The sequence below is a fragment of the Argopecten irradians genome, chromosome 10 (genome assembly GCF_041381155.1).
Source record: "Argopecten irradians isolate NY chromosome 10, Ai_NY, whole genome shotgun sequence".
Taxonomy (NCBI): Eukaryota; Metazoa; Mollusca; class Bivalvia; order Pectinida; family Pectinidae; genus Argopecten; species Argopecten irradians.
Genome location: NC_091143.1, coordinates 10,643,743 through 10,651,119, shown reverse-complemented (window position 1 = coordinate 10,651,119; position 7,377 = coordinate 10,643,743). Strand labels below are relative to the sequence as shown.

At 34.1% G+C, this 7,377-nt stretch overlaps 1 pseudogene; it reads right to left on the bottom strand.

Annotated features, from left to right (window-relative positions):
* Window positions 1-1,393: 1,393 nt before the first annotated feature.
* On the bottom strand, window positions 1,394-2,928 carry LOC138333088 (sphingomyelin synthase-related protein 1 pseudogene; annotated as a pseudogene).
* Window positions 2,929-7,377: the final 4,449 nt, after the last annotated feature.

Genomic DNA, 7,377 nt, shown 5'->3' with positions numbered 1-7,377 from the left:
ATTATATTATCTTCTAGATTTTCTATATATAAAGCAAGTGTTTAAGCAATTTAAGTTTGTTTTATGAGATAATCTCAAGCAACACCTGCATTGCAAGTATTTTGTTAGAATTGTGCCTGCTGCTCCTTTGCATGATCGTAAAAGGCGATTAGATATGGAACCATTATCTCGTTGCTTTACCAAACAATATCATGTATTTAACATCTAGTGTTCACCGTAAGAGAGTATTAACTTATTATTGTTAACTGGTATGAAGTGACAGGAAAGTTTTCCTGAGAACAAAACCTCTATGATATTTGAGACAGAAATCCAATATATTTTGAGCTAGGTAGCCACTAGAATTGATATCCCAGATTAAGACGCCTTTTCCGATCACACAATGAGGTAGCAGGCACAATTCTAACCTCACACTGGCAATGTGGGTGTTGCTCATTACTTTCTCTTTAAACAAACTTAAGTAGCTTAAACACTTGCTTTAAACATGGAAACTTCAGAAGGTACTTAGTTGACAGACGATATCATTCATTGAAATGACCTAATTTATTCACGTGACCCAGATCGTGACAAAATAAAAATCAATTGCTAAACAATACTCTAAAGCTTTGAAATGGTTGACAAGTTTGAATATTTTCATCCATTTAACCGTGAAATTAAGATTCCAAATTAAGTCGCTGTTCACGATCATGTAGTGGGGCAGCAGGCATAAAATTCTAAAATCTTACCTCAGTGAAAGCGTTGCTTGAAATTAAACTCATAAAACATGTGTAAATAATTTAAAATCCTATTTTAAACATGAGAAAACAACATATGCTTAGTGGACAGATGATACCATTTATATATCTGTCCATATCGTTTGCTACCACAATGAGTAACCAATGCTCCGTTGACAATATAAAGAATATAATCAAGATTTACATGGTCAAACCATATAAAGACCTTCAAAAAGTTCAGTCTCCGGGTCGTACGTTCCAAAGACAGCTATTGTTTTAAAGAATAGACGACAATTTGAAAATAGTGTTTATGTTGATACGAAGCAACGGCAAACACTATATCATGAACGCGTATCACGAACTCCTTTATGTAGGTTTGAGGCTGGGATCCGATATTAATAGTCCAGTAGTCACTAACTGAGGTATGTTCGACATGACTTGGCGATAACTCAACAATTCAGAGTTAATAACAAAGCAAACGTGACTTTAGCTGTTACTATTTAATAGCAGGATAATGGAATATTTATAATTGCTTATTTAAAAGTAAATAATTTTTATTATATAATATATCACATTTATATAATACATATGAATTGCATATGTTTAGAAAAATGTTGTAGGGATAATAAATAATGATTATGTAGTGTGAATTATCTTTAAATAACAAAATCTGAAAATGTATAAACTATTATTTGATAATCATATTTAATCATATGAAAACTGTATAAAACAACAATCAAATCAACACTCTGGTTTCGTACAAGATAAACTGTCCATTATCATGTAATAATTTGCATTGAGCATGTGTAAACAATTCTAATCAACATTTTGGCTAGCAAACAAACAGGTATGATTCCACATTTTGCATTGATTACTTCTATAAAAAAATCATTCACCTAGTACAGATTGAGCTAAGAAATGTCTGTATGATACAGGAATTATTTTATTACCTTGCATCTCTTAAGTGTATCCCATGAAGCACCATGTATATGCCCATGAAGCACCAAGTATATGCAGACTAGTTCCACTGGCAAATAATTCTATTTATAGAATTTCAGAACATGAACATTTGTGGCTTAACTTTTCTCAAAACTGACTAAAGTGTCTGAATTTGGCGCAAACCACTCCGCAATCATGTCAATATATTTCCAGGGAAGTGTACTCGTCCTTTCTCTGGCCAGAATACAGTGGTACGTTGTGAATATTTGGTAAGTCAAATAAAATGCTATGATAACGTCGAGGGTGTAATGTCCACGACATAACAAAATGAATGCTATTCCACTGATGTTTAAACACCATGTGATGCCACGTATAAAACAACGAGAACGCGGAGCATACTCGTTTATAAACAGATTCAGCAAAGTAAGCACTGTCGTATGGCCACTAAATACATAGTCCCCACAGGTTCGAGCTCCTGTCATTTGTAGTCCAAATTTGGTGTAAAATTGAAAAGCCCTATGAAGTTTGTCCCACACGTCAGCATCAGGGAAAGGATAACATTTTTTGTGAACGTCTGGAACAGGCAGTGACGTTGCCAACACACATATACACCTGAGCCAATACATGGTCCCTGCTACTAGGAACGTTCTGTGAACAATCACCAGACTCTTTTTATGAATGGATACCACGACGGCCCATAATAGTACCTCTGTGGCCAGACAAATCTCGGCAGCATGTGCAGCCCACGGTTTGTAAGGTAAATTGTCCAATACAATATCCGGGAGAGGGGGATGTTTTTCCCGGTCTGGCAGACGATCATTAACAACAATGACAGCTACGCTCATCGTTATATGCGCCACAAACAGGTATAGGATGCTGACGAGTAACTTACATATACTTTGCGAAGTTTGCGGCGAGATATTTTTCCCGAACAAATCATAGTACACGGATCCCATTTTTCCAGTGTGGAAGTCGGTAGATGTGAGATCGTAAATCTTGGATCATATATAATAACAAGGAGTGAGAGGATCCATCTTCTCCACAGATAAAGACAGGTGAATGTCTCATGTGATGGACTTCACTGATAAACGATATTGATCGTTTACAGTGTTGGGAGATCTGCTCCGTCTGTTTAAAATTCTGATACTAATCGTTGCACTGGTGTTTTTTCTTCTTTAAGCAGTTCTACTCACAAACAATGACGTACATATACATCCGATAAGACACGCCTCCGTGTGACAATAAATCTATAAATGCTTGTTAAGTTTTGTCACGTGGTCCAAATTCACAATCCCGTCATGTGACCCACATATCTACCTGATTAAGCTACAACCTGTCGCACGTAGTGAGTTCTATAACACGCTGATGTAATGTCTTGTTTGTACCCAGTCGTGCGAAATACCCGGTACCGCCTATACCACTTACACAACGTACACATTATTAAGGTGCGTGATACAGCTATTTCTCGCCAAATGTCTAATTGTCTATCCATATATATATAATTTTCTTTATCTGTTGGTGACACTTCCCGTCGCCGATTGAACTTTCTTCATTTGCATGTTATCAACTTGTGTGATAAATGAACTTGGGTACTTGCAAACTTTACTACTAGTCTTAAGCTAGTTTGCTTTGGAAACAGACATGTCAAGATGACAATTAATAGGAGGTCTACGTTATCATATGTTTTAAATGACATAATGTTTATACCTTATTAGTCTTTTTAGTGTTTCTAATATGAATTCTCTACAGGTATTCACTTTCTTTCTATAATATTCATTGGTCCCTCTTATTCTTGCAACACGTCTAAAACACTTCAGTGTATATAGTTATTTGTATGTATATATCAAACGCAGTGTAATATTGATAGTAAATCTAAGGTCTACGTTATTAGATGTGTAAAATCTAATTAGTCTTTTTGGTATTTCTAATGCGAATTTTCTAGTTTATTTTTTATTGCTATAATATGCATCTTATACTTGCAACACGTCTAAACATCCCCAAAATACATGATAATTCGTATCCGTATATCAAACGCAGTATAATATTGATAGCATACCGATAAACTGTATCACGACATGAAGAATGCTCTGTTGCGCGATAAGTGTAGACTACTTCTGACTACATTTCGAAGATGTAATGTTGAAGAAAACATTTTGATAAAGAAAAATTAAGTTCAATTTATATTCGATCATAAACTGTTTGTGGTTATTCATATCACCATAACAACATAAAATACTTGATAATACTTGCAACGTTCAATTTTGAAAAAAAAAAAGAATATGTAAAAGATATTCAAAACACCATGCATATGATACAATAAAAACTGAAACTACAATTTACGCACGAATTGTCAAACACTTAAGTGAAATTGTTCAATGCACGAATGGTCATGATATTTGATATATGTGTGTATACCCGAACATAGATGTGACCTCGTAAAATTCCTCGCCTTGAATAGTCTTTATGAAACCACTGTGGCAACTGCAACTGACTGAGTCAAAATATAGGACGTCATGCAACCTCAGACATGCGACACACCCATGCTGTGTATATTTATGCAGTTCAATTGATCGATACTCTAACACAAATGCGAAGCAGATGATCAATATTTAACATTGGATATAGGCGAGATCACAAGTACAGCTTCAGTAGAAATGGCATGGTTTCCTTTATCTGTTGGCTGCATTTCCCATTACCATTGCCATGCTCTAACTCAAATGCAAAGCAGATGATCAATATTTGAATATTGGATGTGGATGAGATCACAAGTACAGCTTCAGTAGAAATGTTATCATTTTCTTTATCTGTTGGCTACATTTTTCATTGCCGATTGAACTTTCCTCATTTGCATGTTTTCAACTTGTGTGATAAATAAACTTGGATACTTGCGAACTTTACTACTAGTCTTACGGTTTAATTATTTCACTTATTTCCTGTCATAAATTGATTTGGAATCAAACATGTTAAGATGACAATTAACAATGCATTTTATTTTCATTGCGTGTAATGGATCCCAAGAACTATTTGATCGTGTTTATATAAAAATGTTTTGTATATACTGGCTTTTGGGGGTATTTTTTGTGTAATTGTAATTTTCGAATATATGCTGTGATGTTTTATGTTGGTGTAAGAGATTTCTTATACAATGCCAATGTGTATGTTGACACTTATAGAAATGTTGTATAATATTTGAAAATTTGAAAATGTCAATCATATATATAAGTATGTTGGCCATGTTCATTGAAATCTTTCTTATAAAATGTCTTTATTTGGTTTAGTTTGATGTCATTGATAAAAGTCCTATGAACAGCCAGGGTCATTTGAGGACGGCCTCCCATGCATGTTGTTTGTTGCGTGTGTGGAGTGCGAGATGCTTGTTATAGTAGACTGTAGGTATATTCGTGTTGTCTTCTTGTTATAGAAGAACTGCTGTCCTTTTTATATTGCGATCTAACTGAAATATGCTGACGAAGACATCAAACAAGCACACTTTATGCATTATACAGACACCGGACAAACCAGTCCCACTCCCTTTATACATGTATTTATATAAGCAAGTATATGTTAAAAATGAGTTCCCACTAAATTACGCTCAATTATCGTTCTCCGCAATTGTTCTTTTAATTTTTAATTTTGAAAATATGAATATGTAAATGATATTCAAAACAACATGCAAATGATACAATATATTCGTATATCTAATATACGGAGAAAAACTGAAACTTTAATTTACAAGAGAATTGTCTACCACTTAAGTGAAATTGTTCAATGCACGAATAGTCATGATATTTGATATATGTGTGTATACCCAAACAAGGATGTGACCTCCTAGAATTCCTCGACTGGAATAGTTCTTCATGAAACCACTGTGATAACTGCAACTGGTCAAAATATAGGACGTCATACAACCTCAGACATGCGACACACCCATGCTGTGTATAGTTATGCAGTTCAATTGATCGATACTCTAACTCACATGTGAAGCAGATGATCAATATTTGAACATTGGATATGGGTGAGATCACAAATACAGCTTCAGCGAAGATGACTCAATGTCTCCTACAAAGTACAACGACTTACTGTGTAGTTGCAAATATTCGCGGTGTTTTCAATTTCGCTAAATTCGCGTATTCCACCACAATCGCCAAGTTTAATACCTCGCGGAATTTTGTAGCAGTCATCAATTTACATGGCACATTCTGTAACGTAAATGGCTACACGGTGATTAACGAACCCTCACGAATAATTTCCTTACAGTGAATCGCGAAATTTTACATCCGGGAAATGTATCAACTATACAGTAAGGAGTGACAACTAAAAAGATATATACAGTACATATAACAACTTAGGAGATATAATTAATTATTGTTAATTAGTTGTTTATTATTAACAAGTTATAACAAATATTAATTGTATAACAATTATTTCAACATTTTCCAAAACAAAAATTTAAGTCAGTAGAACAAAACAAAGTATGTGGTTACCAAGTATTTGGGAAAAATCATTAACAAATGTTTTCAGTCGGTTTAACAAAATCTCTCTTTTAAATCGTCAGGAATGTATCCACAATCATACACATTTACAAGTGCAAATTTTATACATGAATCATTTCATTATAGATGTACAGCACGAAAATTAGTACACCGCGAAAAAATTGAAAGTTGACTAGGGCGGAAAAATGATCTCGAGAAAATAACCTTGATTACAGTGTTATTGACACGTGGTTTGGAGGGAGGACATGTCTTTTTTTATTTTATGTTCTATAACAATTGATTAGTCGTGTTAAAATGTCGTCTCCCGTGTCCCATTATTTGAACTGCTTAAATTAGTCCCACACGATTATAGGTCTTTTAACTTTAGAATATATACTTAAACACATTGTCTCGCACACCTTACACAGGCTTTAGCTTAATACTTTATATGACATGCACTAGTTCAGCTATGGAATGACGTCCGTCGTAGTCTGCCTAATAAAACAACACCCATAAAGTTTATTGGGTAGGTAAACACGCCGCGATGTTGGTAACATGATTCAATGCGTTAAGTTGAAATTGTCTTATCAAAAAGAAAACAATGCAACCTACGAATGTAATGTCGTATTATTGTATAACGGGTAAATTTCGTGAGTGGTTGATTTTCGCTAAATTCTCGTTTTCGTTGAAATACGCGAACTTTAAACACCGACGAAATATTCACAAATCACTGACATAGCTAAGAGCGATAGTCAATCGCAAAATTCAATCTCCGCATTATTAACCCCGCGAACTTAAAGCGCTGCACATTATAGTTAAACTGCGAACTATTTCTAACAACTCATTTGAGACTGAGACTTGTATCTATTACTTTGCACAATTAAATGATAAATGAATTTAAAAATAAATATTTTTAACATAATAAAAAAATATATGATTTTCAGTAATATGTAGTAAGTTTATTAAGATTTATAAAGATTCTGGCTGCCGTTTAATCCTATTAAAAAGTTGCAAGTGAAATTATTGAAGTAAACTTATGGTTAAATATTACACAGTGAATGTGAAATCGTCACTACCTATCATACAAAATTATACTTTTACAGTGTACCATATTACAAACGGGAACAAATGCTAGTCATTGTGCGACTACGTTTGTTTTTCATTGGTTTCGTCCAAATTAGAAAGATTTCCGGAATAAAGGGTGAACTATATGAGAAATGAAACCACAAATATTATTATAACATAGTGTAGGATTA